General features: G+C 37.7%; 1 non-coding gene across 1 annotated transcript; it reads right to left on the minus strand.

Moving 5' to 3' along the window:
* Positions 1–560: 560 nt before the first annotated feature.
* On the minus strand, positions 561–667 carry LOC122744838. Its single transcript, XR_006355180.1, has one exon. It is a non-coding gene; the product is annotated as a U6 spliceosomal RNA (small nuclear RNA).
* Between the last annotated feature and the right edge of the window lie 17,214 nt (positions 668–17,881).

Here is a 17,881-nt window from a genome sequence, read left to right on the forward strand (position 1 = left end):
TTCATACTTACTTTTTTCTCCCCATTATTTTCCTTAAAATTCTAGGAAAATCCAAGGAACAAAATAAAAAATTAACAGTGTGAATTTGCAGCATAGAAGAGATAAGAATAATTCCCAGAAGCTATTGTATACAGTTAGAGGCCAACAAAATAGAAAATTAAAAGGAAATTGTGGATGATCTACAAAAAATATAAAATAATCCAACAGTCACAAAATAGAGATGTTGTTCAGTCATTCACTCTTGTCCAACTCTTCATGATTTCATGGATCATAGATAGCACACAAGGCCATTCTATCCCCCACAATCTCTTGAAATCTGTCAAAGTTCATGTTCATTTTTCCCCCCTTGATACTATCTCATCTTCTGCCATCCCCCTTTCCATCAGTCTTTCCCAACATCAGGATCTTTTCCAACAAGTCCTGTCTTCTCATTATGTGGCCAAGATATTTAAGCTTCTGCTCCAGTATTTGACCTTTCAGTGAATAGCCTGAATTAATTTATTTAAGTATTGACTAATTTGATCTCCTTGCTGTCCAAGGAACTCTCAAATGTTTAGCACCACATTTTGGAACACTTCATGAATTTGCTTGTCATCCTTGCACAGAGGCCATGCTAATCTTCTCTGTATCGTTCCAATTTTAATATATGTGCTGCCGAAGTGAGCACAGCACCACATTTTGAAAGTTTTGATTCTGTAGCACTTAGCTTTCCTTATAGTCCAAATCTCATAGTTATATGTTGCTACTAAAAAAAACCCAGAGCTTTCACTATATGGGTTTTTGCTGGCTTCCCTTCTAAGGAGCAAGCACCTTTTTATTTCATAACTGCAGTCACCTTCCACAGTGATCTTTGAGCACAAGAATATAAAATTGGATACTGCTTCTATTTCTTCTTCCTCTGTTTGCCAGGAAATGATGGGACCAGTTTTGATGTTAAGTTTCAAGCCAGGTTTTAAATTCCTATTCACTTTCTCCTATCAAAGTGGTATTCTCTGCATATCTGAGATTGTTGATATTTTCCCTGGAAGCGTTAGTTCCAGTTTTTGATTCATTCAGCCTGGCATTTTACATAATGCACTCTGAATATAAATTAAATAAAAAGGTGACAATATAAAGCCTTATCGTACTCCCTTTTCCTTTTTCCTTTTTGTTTGTTTTTTAATTTGACAACAAACATTTATTTTATTTTTTCTAGTTACATGTAAGGGTAGTTTTCAACATTCGTTTTCATAAGATTTAGAGTTCCAAATTTATCTCCCTCTCTCCCTTTCCTCTCCCCTCCACAAGACAGCAACCAATCTGGTATAGGTTATATATATTCAATCCACAAGTGCTCTTTTTATCAGTTCTTTCTATGGGTGTGGATAGTATGCTTCATCATTAGTCCCTTGGGATTGTCTTGGATCATTGTATTACTGAGAGTAGTTAAGTCATTCACAATTGCTCATCACACAATATTTCTGTCATTATGCATAATCCTCCCAGTTCTGCTCACTTCACTATTGTAATGATTGGAATGACACCACCTCCTGGAGACTTACTATAGAAAAGCTCTGCCAGGAGGAGAAGGCCTCTGAGGGCAAGCCATGCAGCTTTTCTTTGGCATCAGGAAGTGACGTTTGCTTGTGGGTACTGTCTGTCAAGGCTACCAGCCAATCAACTTGAGGAGCCCCCCATTTCTGGGAGGAGGACACAGAGTAGGAAGCAGACACTGGTGGAGAGGTTCTGGCTCTTTTGGTTCCTGACCTCGCCATGGTAGGTCGGATGATGGGGTCTCTTAGAAATAGATTTTTACCCTTCTTTCTGATCCTAATGCTCTTTGATAAATACTTAAACACTTAAATACTCTTGCTAAAGCTTATAATTTATTGGCGACCACTCATTAGATTTTAGATAGTATAGCTAGAATTTTAGCCCCTTACACTATACATCAGTTCATTTGAATCTTTCCAGGTTTTTCTGGGATCATCCTGTTTGTCATTTCCTATAGCACAATACCATTCCACTACAATCATATACCATCACAGCTTCAGTCATTCCTCAATTGATGGACATTCCCTTGATTCCCAATTCTTAGCTACCACAAAGAATTGGTATAAATATTTTTCTTCCTTCCTTCCTTCCTTCCTTCCTTCCTTCCTTCCTGTCACACCGAGAACTCAGGTACTCCTGAATCCAGGGCTGGTGCTTTAACCACTGCGCCATCTAGCTGCCCCCGCTGCCCCACTATTAATATTTTTTGTGCAATTTTTCCCCCTTTTCTCTTTTCCTTCTATCCTATTCCCTTCCCCATGATATTTACTCTGTTATCTATCCTTCACCCTATCCCTTTTCAAAAAGGATTTGCTTCTGTCTCTCTTCTCCCCCAATCTGCCCTCCCTTCTTTTGCCCCCCCCCTTTTTTTTTGGTGAGGCAATTGAGGTTAAGTGACTTGCCCAGGGTCATTCAGCTAGTAAGTGTTAAGTGTCTGAGGCCTATTTGAACTCAGGTCCTCCTGAATCCAGGACCCTGTGCTTTATCCCTGCCCCTCTTTATTCCCTTCCCCTCCTATTGTCCTGCAGGATTAGATAGATTATTCCACCCAAGTGTACATTATTCCCTCCTTGAGCCAATTCTTTTTTTTGGGGGGGGGTGGGGAATTGGAGGTTAAGTGACTTGCCCAGGGTCACACAGCTAGTAGTGTCAAGTGTCTGAGGCCAGATTTGAACTCAGGTACTCCTGAATCCAGGGCCCATGCTTTATCCACTGCACCACCTAGCTGCCCCCTTGAGCCAATTCTGATGAATATTAGGCTCATTTACTGCCCAGATTGAATAGATTACTCCACCCAGTTGGATGTGTGTGTGTTTGTGTGTGTTAATCCCTCCTTGAGCCAACTCTGATGAGATTAAGGTCTTTGAGCCTATTCTGATGAGTGTAAAGTTCACTTACTGTGCTGTTCCTCCCCCATCTCTTCCCCCACTCCATAAGCCCTTTCCTGTTTCTTTCATGTGGGATTTCACTCCAAATACCTCTGCCTTTCCCCCCTCCCCCAGTGCATTTCTCTCACCCCTCAATTTTACCCTAAAGATGTCATCATGGGGCAGCTAGGTGACACAGTGGACACAGCATCCACCCTGGACCCAGGGGGATCCCAGCCAAAACCCAGCCTCAGACACAAGACAGTCACTCACTGTACAACCCCAGGTATGTCCTCCAACTCCAATTTTTTTATGGTTCTCTAGGGTCTTGTATTTGAAAGTCAAATTTGCCATTCAGTTCAGGTCTTTTCATCATGAATACCTGAAAGTCCTCTTTTTCATTGAAGTCCCATTTTTTCCTCTGAAAGATTTCCCATTTCCTTTGCCCTCTGGAATATCATATTCCATGCCCTCTGGTCCTTTAATGTAGAAGCTGCTAGATCTTGTTCTATCCTGACTGGGGCTCTATAGTACTTGAATTCTTTCCTTTTGGCAGCTTGCTATATTTTCTTCTTGACCTGGGAGCTCAAGAATTTGGCTATAATATTCCTAGGAGTTTTCTTTTGGGATCTCTTTCTGGAGGTGATCAGTGGATTCTTTCAATTTCTATTTTAGCTTCTTCTTCTAGAATTTCAGGGCAATTTTCCCTGAGAAAATCTTGGAAGATGGTGTCTAAACTCTTTCCTTGATCATGGTTTTCAGGTAGACCAATAATTTTCAAATTATCTCTCCTGGACATATTTTTTTTCTAGGTCAGCAGTTTTTCCCAGAAGATATTTCACATTGCCCTCTATTTTTTTATTCATTTGGATTTGCTTTATTGTGTCTTGGTTTCTCATAAAGTCACTGGCTTCCATTTGTTCAATCCTAATTCTTAGGCAATTATTTTCATCAGAGAGCTTTTCCATTTGGCTTTTCAAACTGTTCACTTTTTTCTCATATCTTTCCTGCATCACCCTTATTTCTCTACCTCTTTAACTTTATCTTCAGAGTCATTTTTGAGTGCCTGTATGGCCTGAGACCAATTCATATTTTTTTTGGAAGCTTTGGATATAGGGGCCCTGATGTTGACATCTTCCTCTGAGGGTGCACCTTGATCTTCCTTGTTACTGAAGAAACTTTCTATGGTTCTCACCTTTTTCTGTCTGCTCATCTTGCCTTTCTTTTACTTGACTTTTAGCTCCTTAAAGTGGGGCACTGTATCCAGGCAGCACTATCCCAAGCTTCAGGAGGTCCCAGGTGGTATGATTTAAGGAGGAGCAGGTTCTTCACTCACCTGGCCTGTTCCCTGGTTCATAGATGACCACAGACCAACTTGCCAATCAACCAGCTTTGTGTGCTATGGTTGTCAGCTCCAATGAGCCTATGCCCCTCCCCTACCTGGGGCACTGCCACTCAAGCCTACCTCCTGATTCCCAGCAGGGGTGAAAAACCCAAGTTCCACCTTAGCACCAGCAGAGACCCCAGTAATCTCCCACCTGCCAAGGGTTCAGCCCTCTCACCAGATTGTGAGCTTTGTTCCAGACAATACTGGCACTGCAGTTGATTCAGAGGCTCTTGGAGTCTTTTTCTCTGGTGAGGCCTTTCTGGGACTGGATCTGTGTATGTGTCTGTGACTGTGGAGTTGGGCTCTACTTCTGTCTCAGCACAGCAGCTCCCTCCTTCTGACCTTGCAAGACTTCCTTGGTTGGAAAATGATCTCAGCACATTTTTCTGTGGATTTTGCTAGTCCAGAAATTGTCCTGCGGCATTATTTGGATGTTTTTTGGAGCGATCGTGTAGTGAATTCCTTGTACTCCCTTTTCCAGTCTTAAACCAATCAAGTGTTCCATGTTCCATTCTAACTGTTGCTTTTTGGTTTGCATACAGGTTCCTCAGGAGACAACTAAAATAATCTGATGCTCCCATCTCTTTGAGGACTTTCCACATTTTGTTATGATCCACACAGTCAAAGGCTTTAAAGTGTTGTCAGTGAAGCAGAAGTAGATGTTTTTCTGGAGCTCTTTTGCTTTTTCCATAATGCAGTGAATGTTGACAGTTGGGTCTGGCAGTTCCTCTGTCTCTTTGAAAATCAGCCTGTTCTAAATATTGTCACATGATATTAGAATTAGAATAATTCTTGGTTCACATATCGCTGAAGCCTAACTTGAAGCATCTTAAGCATAACCTTGCTGGTGTGTGAGAGGGAGCATAATTATTTGGTAAATCGAACAGTCCTTGGCATGGATTTGATAGTTCCTTTATAGTTCAGTATCTTTTTCTGAAATTGGAAATAGATAAATAATCCAATTTCAGAAAGGAAAATTGAACTAACTATAAGGAACTACCAAAGGGGGAAATCCATGATTCAAATGGTTGTACGGTAGAATTCTATCTCCTTTTAAAGAACTATTGACAATACTCTACCAAGCTCCTTTTATGAGACAAATATAGTCCTAGTACTTAAATTGTGAAAGAAAAAGTAGAGACCTGTAGGTCAGTATTGTTAATGAATATTGGCTAGTAATTTTAAATGAAATCCTAGCAAAATGATTTCAGAAATTTATTAAAAAATGTACTATGATTAAGTGGGTTTTTATATCAGTGATGCAAGGATGGTTCAAAATATGAAAACAAGGGGGCAGCTAGGTGGTGAAGTGGATAAAACCGTTGGCCCTGGATTCAGGAGGACCAGAGTTCAAATCCGGCCTCAGACACTTGACACTTACTAGCTGTGTGACCCTGGGCAAGTCATTTAACCCTCATTGCCCCACCAAAAAACCAAACCAAACCAAACCAAAAAAAATATGAAAACAAGATAATTAATCATTAAAGACAAAAACGTCCAAAATCACAGGATTATATCCTTAGAAGAGGAAAAAGCCTTTCACAAATTATCGTGTTAATTTATGCTAATAACTCTATAATATAAAGGGTTAGTAGGATTTTTTTCATCTGCTAAAAAGTATCTAAAACCAAAAGCTACTATTAATATGCAATGAGAAACATTAGAAACTTTCCCAGTTAATTCAGTAAAGTAAGGTTGCCTTCCTTACCTGATGTTATTTGACATAGTTCTAGAAATGGTAGGAATAGCAATAAGACAAGATAAAGAAATCAAAGGCATAGAAATAGACAGTGGGAGAAAACTATCCCTATTTGTTTGTGACTTCATGGTTTAGTCATAGAATCCTGGGGAATCAGCAAAGGAGCTGATTGAGACAGTAACTTCAGTAAAGTAGCAGTTAAAAAATAAGACTACAAATATCAATAGCACATCTGTTTATGAATCCAGAAGGGATTCCATTTAAAGTAACTACAAAATGCATAAACTATTTAGGAGTCACTAACAAATCACACTGAGTACCTGTTTTTTTCATGAGAGGAGGAGAGAATGTAAACTACTCTTGGGATAGTTGCTTGCTGGACTCATTTACTTTCCACTATGAAATTTCTATAATATTGTTTGTCTTGTGTGACAATATTTAGTAGTAAGGACTGTTTTATAAGTGGTCAAAAATTGACTTGAAGACTATAGGTGGATTTTAATTACTTTAGAAAATTCCACTGATGCCATTTACTCCTTTGGTAAACCATATTATTTTTAGAGCTGTGAGGTATCTGAAGGACTGTTTGGGATGGCTGATTCAGTGGGAGTAGTTCAATAGAATTTTAGAATTTAGAATTCAGTAGACTAGTTTCAGTAGAAAGCAGTGACTTGCCAATTTCATTTTGTTTTACTCTCTAACATGTATTTAAGACAAGTTGGGCCATTCCATCTCCTTCCTCCATGTATTCTCACCCCCCCCCAATGTTTTCTCTATGCATTTTCTTCATCTTAGATTCTTTGCATTTCACCAGTGTTCAGCCCTAGTGCCACCTTCTCCTTTGCCTTCTTTGATTTCTCTAGTTGTTATTCTCTACATCCTTAAATTATTATGTCTTAGCTATGTGTGTAAATTTCCCAGAAGTGAAGGGTCTTTGTAGTTATAAAATCACAAGATGATAGATTTAGAGCTGGAAAGGATGCCATCTAAGCAACTCTCTCCTTTTACAGAGGAGGGGATTCAGTCTCAGATATGTGAAGTGACTTATCCACAGTCATACAGATATCAGACTTAGGATTCAGAACTAGGTCCTCTAGTTTCTATACTGAGAATCCTACCTCTTAATGAAATCATAGATCCAGACCCCCAAGACCCCTTCAAAATAACCACCAAAACCTAACTTTTGTGTTTCCCTTTTTAAAAAAATCTTTAAAAACAACAAAAATAATATCTGGAAAATTGAGGCACTGAGGAGAGGTAGACAAGTAAGGGGAGTCTTTTGTTTATTGTTGAATCGTTTTTCATTTGTGTCCAACTCTCCACAATCCCATTTGGGGTTTTCTTGGCAAATATACTGGAGTGGTTTGTTATTTCCTTCTCCAGCTCATTTTACAAATGAGAAATTTGAGACAAACTGGGTTAAGTGACATATCCACAGTCACATAGCTAGTAAAGTGCCTGAGGCTAGATTTGAATTCAAGAAGATGAGATTTACTTAGGCCAGGCCTGGAACTCTATTCACTGTGCTCCCTTAGAGTGAATAATGGTGTAAAAGAATTGTTTCGATCTTTTTATTAGTACCTGCAAACATTCTAAGAATGTAAAAGCAAGCCATGGTGAATGTCAATAGGAACATATTTTGTTTTTTAGGTCCTTAATTTGCAGTAATAAAAAAGTTTAAAAGATTATTGTCAAAAAAAATATTATTGTCAGAATAATTATACAAATTTGAGGGAATCTGTGAAAGGAAATAATTAGATTATTTAGCTGTAGAAGCAACTAGGAATTCATAAGTCAGTATACAGAAATGAGGTATGACTTTATATTGTTAAATGCTTACTATCTGCTTTTGGGAAATGTTGCAAGGTTAGAGTATATGGCTTTGAACAGGGAACTAGGTGTACTTCTTGTGTGCTTTAAGATTTCATTTAACTCAACAAATGTGTTTGGAGAACACATACAGTGTTCATACAGTGAGAACACTGTATTAGGCTCAAGGAATACAAAGACATAAACAGGGCCTTTAGTATGAAAAAGAAATGCTTAATTTAGGAGACAGTCCAGAAAATGTCAATAAGAACCATTAATGAATCAGATCATTATTCAGTTTGATGGTCAGTCTTATATGTCCAACTTCAAGTAGCAACTCAGAAAAACTAGAATAACAGTTATATTTGTCAGTAATTTATATTGCAGTTTATAAAGCACTTTCTTCACTATTACAATGGGAGGAAATTTGGGCATCAGTTTATCTGAAATGAGAGGGTCGGATTGATGATTTTCATTGAAAGGGCATTTAATGCAAAAAACCCCCCCCCATTTTACATGTGAGGAAACTGAGACCCAGAAAAGTAAGACAACATTCCTAGGGGTCACAGTTAATAAATACCAGAGCTATAATTTGAATGTTGAGTCCTTTCTGATTCTAGATCCAGCACTATTTTTTTTCCCCACTGTACAAGTACTGGCTTAAATATTTTGTCCCTCTTTTAAAATATAGTTCAAATGCTGTCTCCTATTTAAAGTCTTCTGTAATTCCTGTTATTCATCTTCCCTGTGCCTGACAGAAATGAGTGATTTTGTCCCTTCTTTGAATTCTTGTAGCACTTTGTGCTGCTCTTACACACAAGATATTAAGCTAGTGTGGTAAGTCTATGAGGCATTTGCACATTAACATATGAATTTATATAATAAAAAGTGCTTTTATTTTAGTTTAACTTTTACAAAGGAACATTTACTTCAAAGCTAAAGCAAGAGCAAATGTACAAACATTGACCCTCAACTCATAGGAGTGTAATCCTTCTTTACTACCGTCAATCTCTGGGGAGGAGAGGTTCACAGCTTAATTCAGGCTTTCATAGTATTAGTCCCACCAAATTCCAAGTCTTAAGGACTGTGACTCCCTTCCCCCATCTTCTCTGCCAACTTATTAGGATCTTGACTGGCAGAAGGAGAACTTAAATTCTAAATGGGAGAAAACCACACATAAAAAGGGAGCAGGGAGCATGTTGTCTAAGGCTAGTGAAGGATTGCAAGTTTGAGGCCCTTCCCCAAAACAGGTTCCTGGAAGAACTCACTGTTGGTAGAAGGGGCTCACAAGAGCAGAGTCAGGAGGTAGTTGAATTATGGTGCCATAGTTTACCCATGCCTTTCTCTGCTTACTAGCCTCATCTTCAGATGAATAAGTCCTTCACTCCTGGACTTGGCATGAGGGGAGAGAGTGGCAAGTGTGGGGTTTTTGTTTTTGCTTTTGTGGGGCAATGAGGGTTAAGTGACTTGCCCAGGGTCACACAGCTAGTTAAGTGTCAAGTGTCTGAGGTCAGATTTGAACTCAGATCCTCCTGAATCCAAGGCCAGTGCTTCATCCACTGTGCCATCTAGCTACCCCAGTGGCAAATGTTTTTAAAATATAACTTCACATATATAGTTGAATCCCGAGTGATATCACCCATTTGGTACCCTTCTAATAATACCCTTTTTTCATTTATATTTTCAAAAAGCTTCCACTGGTAAGTACAAATAGATAAATATATAAACAAGAAAATAAGGAAAATGAACAGTGAAACAGTGAAACTAGTAATACTGTTTCTGATAAATTCTGATAAATTTACTGTTTATTAATTTCCCAAGCTAAAGTATAGTAATTATTATTATGACTACTATTATTAATAATCATACTTTATTTTTTTGCAGGGCAATGAGGGTTAAGTGACTTGCCCAGTGTCACATAGCTAGTAAGTGTCAAGTGTTTGAGGTCAGATTTGAACTCAGGTCCTCCTGAATCCAGGGCCATTGCTTTATCCACTGCGCCACCTAGCTGCAGCCTGTATATATTAATTTTAAACTAGAAGTAATTCAGTCCTTTTTTTTTTTTTTTTTTTGGTCATATCATTTGAACATTTGCTTTTTCCTTTTTTTTTTTGGTGCTTAAACATCAAATACTGGCTTTTCCACTGTGAATTGGAATTGCACCCCCTACTGGAGAGATACTGTAGGGAAGCTCTGCTATGAGGGGAAGCCGTGTATGTGGACAAGCCATGTCTCGTTAGTGTCTGGAAGCTGGCCGGTTTACAGCTGTACAGCCGCCTGTTATTTCTGTCAATCAAAGCTACCAGCCAATTAGCTTGGAGCTGTGTGTGTGTGTGTGTGTGTGTGTGTGTGTGTGTGTGTGTGTGTATGGCCCTGTTTCCGTTTGGAGAAGAGGCTTCTGGGAGGAGGAAGGGACGAGAGCTCGCTCTTTTGCCTGGTACCTTGGTTTGAGTGTAGCTGAGGTGCTGGCTCCCTGATACAGATAGATGAAGGAATCTTGGTCTCTTTCTCTCCTCTCCAAATTCTACAGCTCCTTAATAAATACTTAAAAGTCTAAACTCTTGCTGAGGCTCCTAATTTATGGCGACCACTCATTAGATTTTTAGATAGTTTAGCTAGAATGTTAGCCACCTTATACCATACGCACAGGATAGAAAAAATAGAATATTTTTGAATGAAATAACAAATCTTCAATATGTACAGCCTTTTTTTTTTTTTTTTGCAGGGCAATGGGGGTTAAGTGACTTGCCCAGGGTCACACAGCTAGTAAGTGTCAAGTATCTGAGGCTGGATTTGAACTCAGGTCCTCCTGAATCCAGGGCCGGTGCTCTATCCACTGCGCCACCCAGCTGCCCCCTCCCCTTTTTAAAAAATCTCTTTTGGGTATAGAACTAGTTGATGGTATTGCTGGATCAAGGATATGCACAATTTTATAGCTCTTTGGGCATAGTTCCAAAGTGCTCTCTAGATTGGTTGGATCATTCATTTCACAGGTCAGCCAACAGCTGGGTTGTCCCTTCTTACCTCTGACTCATAGAATACCTTGCTTTCACTGATCAAGAGCCACTTGACTGATCTACCAAACATGTTTGTACTCACTACCTTTTAAAGTATCTTTGTATATGTTTTGTATTTACTTATTTGGAGATACACTTTAATCCTCCTGGTGTAAATTAAGACTTTTATTTTTGCCTTTGTATCTCCAGAGATTAACACAGTGCCTTGTATATAGAAGATACTTGATTAATGTTTGTTGAATGTAATTGAGTACTCAGTGTTGAGGGATGTGGGAAACTAGGCAGACTATTCAGTTGGTAGAAACTGTGAAGTAGTCACCTCTTCTGAAAACATTTGAATTTCTTGAGAATGTCACTAACTGTTCTTGCTCTTTGACCTAACAGTTCTACTTCTGGATTAGGGGACCCAAAAGAAGTCAAATAAACACTACTATATATGCCAAAATATTAATAGCAGCACCTTTTGTAATGTCAGAAATTGGCAATAGAGTCCCCATCGATTGGGAAAATAAAAGAACAATCTTCTATAAGTATGAGCAATTAAGAGAAATCTGGAAGGGGCAGCTAGAGTGGACAGTGGATAATATTAGACTCGGAGTGAGAAGACCAGAGTTCAAGTTTTGACTCAGACACTCGCTGTGTGAATTTCTTGAAGTCACTTAATTTCTTTCAGTTTCATTTTCCCAATATATAAAATAGAGATGATATTAGGTAGCTGGATAGTATAGTGGCTAGAGCACTGGACCTGGAGTCAAGAAGACCTGAGTTCAAATTCAGCCTCAGACACTTACTCTTTGCCTCTGGGTAAGTCACTTAATCTCTGCCCTTCCCAGAAACTGTAAAATGGGGATGATAGCACCTACTTCTCAGGGTCATTGTGAAGATCAAATGAAGTAATAGTTGCACAAGTGCCTAGCACAGTGCTTGGCACATAGGAGCTCAATAAATGGTTCTTTCTTTCCATTTTCCTTTTTTCCTTTCTACCTCAGAGTTGGTGTGAGCTTCAAATTAGATAACATATCTAGAAGAAAGGAGAGAAATTGGCAAGCCTTATGCAAGATTATACAGTATTATAAATGATGACACTAATACCATTTAGATATTAAAATACAGTGAGCATATAAATACCACACTTAAAGATAACATTTTCAACAAATAGATTGGCTGAATGGATAGGGACTTTTGAATATGTCTGTTATGATGTTTAAAATCTAAATTGTGGTAGCCTTAAATTAGAAGCTTTAGCACCAGTCCTTGGGCATTAAACATTTATTAAAAGCATACAGATATTCCCATGGAGTTCAGAAAGTTAAGAAAAAAGCCTATTTAGCCTAGAGTTCCAGCCTGGTCTGGTTCTTCCTCAAGTCCTCTGCCACAAGCCTGCTTTAATCAGGAACTCTCTAGCAAGCTGATTGTGGAAGCTTTTTATAGGTCTGGAACAGAGGCGGGTCCTTACACACTGCTTCAAGCTGATTGGTTGGCGTCATCCAAAATCCATTGGTTTTGAAGGTGTTTTCAAGTTGAGTTCACAGTCTAGCTTCTGAGAACAATACCTTTCCACCTGGATAGCCAGGTGCGATTACAATCCAGTTAATTTGAAGTAGGCTTAATCAGCAGTCAATCACTCTCACTTGATTCAATCAGTATAGATTAATCTCCAGGTGGGTCTTTGAGTTTCTACTAAATCCCATTATATGTATATGGGCTTTCTAACAATTTGTTATTTCACATCAGATGATAGTATTCCCTAAAAAGCTGGTTTTACCTGTATCACTTGCATATAAAGCAATACACACACATATATACCTACATATAATACATATCTATGTATATCACAAAATCATACATAGATTAAGAGTTGGAAGGGATCTCAGAGGCTATTTATAGTTCAGTAACCTCATTTTACAGATGACAAAACTGCGGTCCAGGATAATTAGGGGACTGGTAGTGTCATAGGTAGCATTTGAACTGAAGACCTCCAACTCCAGAGCTAGTGCTTTTTTCACTGTTTACTGGTGAAATATCAGTTTATCTTAGTGTTAGTTTGGCCTGAGTTGGTCTAAGGCATAAAGTTTCAGACAGAACAAGAGGAAGTAAAGTTTGTGCTATGAAATGAGATAATCATGTAATATATAAAGAATTTTCTTTTAGTGTTGTTATAGAGTATAGAGAAGTATAGAGAAGTCAGGAAAATTAAGCTCTTTGTAAGGTGAGGGAATGGTTCTTTTTTTTTGTTTTTTTGCGGGGCAATGGGGGTTAAGTGACTTGCCCAGGGTCACACAGCTAGTAAGTGTCAAGTGTCTGAGGCCGGATTTGAACTCAGGTATTCCGGAATCCAGGGCCCGTGCTTTATCCACTGCGCCACCTAGCCGCTCCAAGGGAATGGTTCTTAAATGACTTCTTACAGTCTTTCAAACTCAGTGATTCTATTTTTTAGGCTAATGACTCAATATTTTCCAGGAAAAAAACCCACACAAAACTTTACACAAATACCCTTAGCAAAACAAGCTTAATAAAACTTGCTTGAGGGAGGAAAGCTTTACTGTGTTCTCTTTCAGAGCAAAAACTTTTTTTGTGTATGCCTTTTTACCATTCATTCATTCATTCATTCATTCATTCATTATCTCCTGTGCTTAGCATAATGCCTGGAACATAATAGGTGCTTAATGAATGAATGTTCACTTGAATCTAATCAAACTTTGAGGCTTAGTTAGGGTCCTTTTTAGGTCCAAAGCTATGGTTCCCTGAAATACTCTTGAGAAAAGTATTAATCATCGTCGGAGTTCTGTTCTTATATATATAGTTTGAGGTAGCCAGAACCCTAGTCTATTTTTCCTTGGATTTGACATCAGAATTCATATTAAATTTAGTGTTTATTTTGGTTCCTTAGTTTTGGTCATAAAACAATAGTGTATTCTTTTTTTTTCTGATAAAAGTATTTTATTTTTTTCCAGTTACATGTAAAAATAGTTCTCAACATTTGAGAACAAGCTTTCCAATTTCAGATTTTTCTCCCTCCCTCCCCCCTCCTCTAGATAGCAGGTAATCTGATATAGGTTTTATGTATATAATAACATTAAACACAATTTCTGCATTAGTCATGCTATAGAGAAGAATCAGAGCAATGAGGAAAAACCTCAAATAGAAAAACAACACCACCAAAAACAAAAGAAATAGTATGGTTTAATCAACACCTGTACTCCACAGTTCTTTTTTTTTTTTTGGATTTGGAGATCCCCTTCCATCATGAGTCCCCTGGAACTCTTCTGTACCATTGCATTGGTAAGAAGAATCTAGTCCATCACAGCAGATGAGCACAGAATGTTGATGATACTGTATACAGTGTTCTTCTGGTTCTGCTCATCTCACTCATCATTAGTCAAGAATATCAAGGGAAATAATGAAAAAAAATGCACAGGAAGGTGAGTTAGCTGTACCAAATCTGGAGCTTTACTATAAAGCAGCAGTTATCAAAACTAGCTGGTACTGGCTAAGAAATAGAGTGGAGATCAATGGAATAGGCTAGGCACAGGAGACACAGGAATAAATGACATTAGTATGCAGTGTTTGATAAACCCAAAGACTCCAGCTTCTGGGGATAGGAATTCAATATTTGACCAAAATACTGCTGGGAAAACTGGAAGATAGTATGGCAGGAATTAGGCATAGACCAACATCTTACACCTTATACTAAAATAGGTCAAAATGGATACATGATTTGGACATAAGAGGTGATACCCTAGGTAAATTAGGAGAGGAAGGAAATAGTCTACCTTTCAGATCTTTGGAGAAGGAAACAGTTTATGACCACACAAGAGATAGAGAATATTATGAATTTCAAATAAGATGATTTTGATTACATTACATTACATTACATTAAAAAGTTTTTGTACAAACAGAAGCAATGCTATCCAAAATTAGAAGGGATGCGGAAAGCTGGGAAACAACTTTATGGCCAAGTACTTTTGATAAAGGTCTCATTTCTAAATATATAGGGAACGAAATCAAATTTATATGAATCCAAGTCATTCCCCATTGAGAAATGGTCAAAGGATATTGAACAGGCAGTTTTCTGATGAAGAAATTTAAAGCTATCTATTCCCATATGAAAAATGTTCTAAATCACTATTGATTAGAGAGATGCAATTAAAAACAACTCTAAGATACCACCTATCGGATTGGCTTAATATGACAAAAATAGTAAAATGATGAATGTTGGAGAAGCTGTGGGAAAAAATTGGAACACTAATGCATTGTTGGTGGAGCTGTGAACTGATCCAACCTTCTGGGAGCATAGTGCATTCTTTTTTATTTTTCCTTCTCTTTTTTTTTTTTGCGGGGCAATTTGGGTTAAGTGACTTGTTCAAGGTCACACAGCTAGTAAGTGTCAAGTGTCTGAAGCCGGATTTGAACTCAGGTCCTCCTGACTCCAGGGCCGGTGCTCTATCCACTGAACTACCTAGCTGGCTCCCCATAGTGCATTCTTGATAAGAGTGATGATGAAGTATGGGTTTGGAATATTTCATATGCTGTTAAGATGCTCTTGCCTTGGTTGGTTGGTTAGTTTTTCATAATTGATTTTTTTTGTTATCAAAAAGGGTGGATTGGTTATTGGGATATGGCTAGTGTAAGAAGCAAAGTCAGAGCAACATTTTATTTATTTATTCTTTCTTTCTTTTTTCGGTGAGGCAGTTGGGATTAAGTGACTTGCCCAGGGTCACACAGCTAGTAAGTGTCAAGTGTCTGAAGCTGGATTTGAACTCAGGTCCTCCTGAATCCAGGGCCAGGACTTTATCCACTGTGCCACCTAGCTGCCCCCAGTGTAACATTTTAAATACAAACAAACCCTGTGTTCTCACCCTTGTCAGAGGCTTTTTACCAAGTAATCACATTCTTTTACACACTGTAAAAATTAGTAATGGCATAATGTAATATTTATGCTGATATCTTCAAATGTTATGCTATACATGGTATAAGGTTGCTGGTGTAAGTACAGTTGAATTTCCTGGAAGAAATAGCTTAAATAAATAGATCATGCTTCAATACCAGTAGTTTAAAAAGACTGTATTAAAAATGGATGCTAGAGGGGCAGCTAGATGGTGCAGTGGATAGAGCACCGGCTCTGGACTCAGGAGTACCTGAGTTCAAATCCGGCCTCAGTCATTAAAAAAAAAAAATGGATGCTACTGTTTCTTATAAAGTGTAGGACTATTATTCTGTGAGTGACTGGAAAGAATGCCTGATCAACATTCACAAGAAGATTGGTTTTCTGTTTACATTAGTTTGTAGCCTGTCTTTGGACTCTTAGTTCCTGGCATTGCGTGACATTTTATAAAGTTGTGTTTCAGTTGTTTTTAGGGTATGTATGTACCTATGTATGTATGTATGTATGTATGTATGTATGTACACTCTTCCTCTCCCTATACCCATTTGTGGACTTTTACAGCAGGAATTCTTAGCCTTTCATGTTTCATAGGTTCCTTTGTCTGATAAGCCTGTGGCATTCTTCTCAGAATAATGTTTTTAAATGTATAAAACAAAAGTGTACAGGAAACCATTTACATGATAAACATACAAAAAAATTTCACCGATCCCAGGATAAGAACTCCTTTTTAAACTAGAACTTACCTTTCAGTATTGATATAGATCTGTACCATTTTCATAGAGTTATAGAACACAGGCTTCTTTCTTTGTTCTATTTTATGGGGTCATGTAATCCACTGAAGTTATAAGACTTTTCCATGGTCATACAGTTAAGTTGTAGCAGAGCTAGAAGTGATGCTCAATAACTTATGATCCTTAGTCAGTTTCCTCATGCCATTATGGCTATAAAATTATTTTTCATAGAAAATATTGTATAATTAGAATTTAGATTTCCATATAGGACCCAGCAGAGTGGCTTGCACATAGTGCTCCAGTAAATATTTAATGATTGGATTTTGATTTGATTTGATTTGTCAAGTCACATGGTATCTCTATATAGAAAAACACTTTTCTCAGCCATATAACCCTAGCAAAGATTAGATGTATACTCCTATTCTGTAGGACCATAACTTGGCTTCTCTCTTCGTGTATCATCTTTTTGTATCCTTCAGAAAACCTGATTGAACTTTATTTAATTTTTTTCTTTTTAGGGGGGAAAAGGGAGTTGATTTAGTACAACTTGGGAAGATAACTAGGTAGGAGCTAGAACTTAGTAATTTCTTTATTTTTTTAATTTACTTTCTTTCTTGAAGGCAATGCGATTAAGCGATTTCTTTATAATGTTGTTATATAAATTGTTCTCCTGGTGCTATGCACTGTACTGTGTATCAGATCATATAAGTCTTCCCAGGTTTCTTTGAAACTTTTCCTTTAAGAATTTCTTACAGTACAGGCATTACTCCATTACATCCATAACCCATAGTTTGTTTAGTCATTCCTCAAATCACATCCTTGGGTTCTAATTTTTTGCTATTACAAAAAGAACTTCTATAAATATATGTGTACATATGTATTCACATGTATATTTATTTTAATATGTAGGTCTTTTGCTTTTTTCTTCTATCTCTTTGGAGTTAAGACTTAGTAGTGGTATTACTGGGTCCAAAAAGTTTACATAATATAGTGACTTTCTGGCCATTGTTCCAAATTACTTTTCAGAATGGCTGGATCATTTCACAACTCTCCTAATAAATAGTGCATCAGTGTGCTTGTTTTCCTTCAGGCCCTCCAACAATTGTTGTTTTCCATTGTCATCTTTGCCAAACGGATGGGTGTGAGGTAGCATCTTGGAAATTACTTCATTTTGCACTTTGACATCTTGGATTTCTACCTTTGAAAAGTAAACTCTTTGTTTTTTAAATTTTTAAAAACATTTTTATTTAAAGTTTCAAGTTCTAAATTCTCGCTCCTGTTCTTATAAATTTGAATCAGTTCCTTACCTATCTTGTATATGAAACCTTTATCATAGAAACTTCCTATGAAGATTTTTTTCCCCAGTATTTGTTCCCTTCTAGCTTTAGCTGTTTCAGTTTTGTTTGTGCAAAAACAAACATATAAAATATATTTATAAAATATAAAATTGACC

The sequence above is a fragment of the Dromiciops gliroides genome, chromosome 2 (genome assembly GCF_019393635.1).
Source record: "Dromiciops gliroides isolate mDroGli1 chromosome 2, mDroGli1.pri, whole genome shotgun sequence".
Lineage (NCBI taxonomy): Eukaryota > Metazoa > Chordata > Mammalia > Microbiotheria > Microbiotheriidae > Dromiciops > Dromiciops gliroides.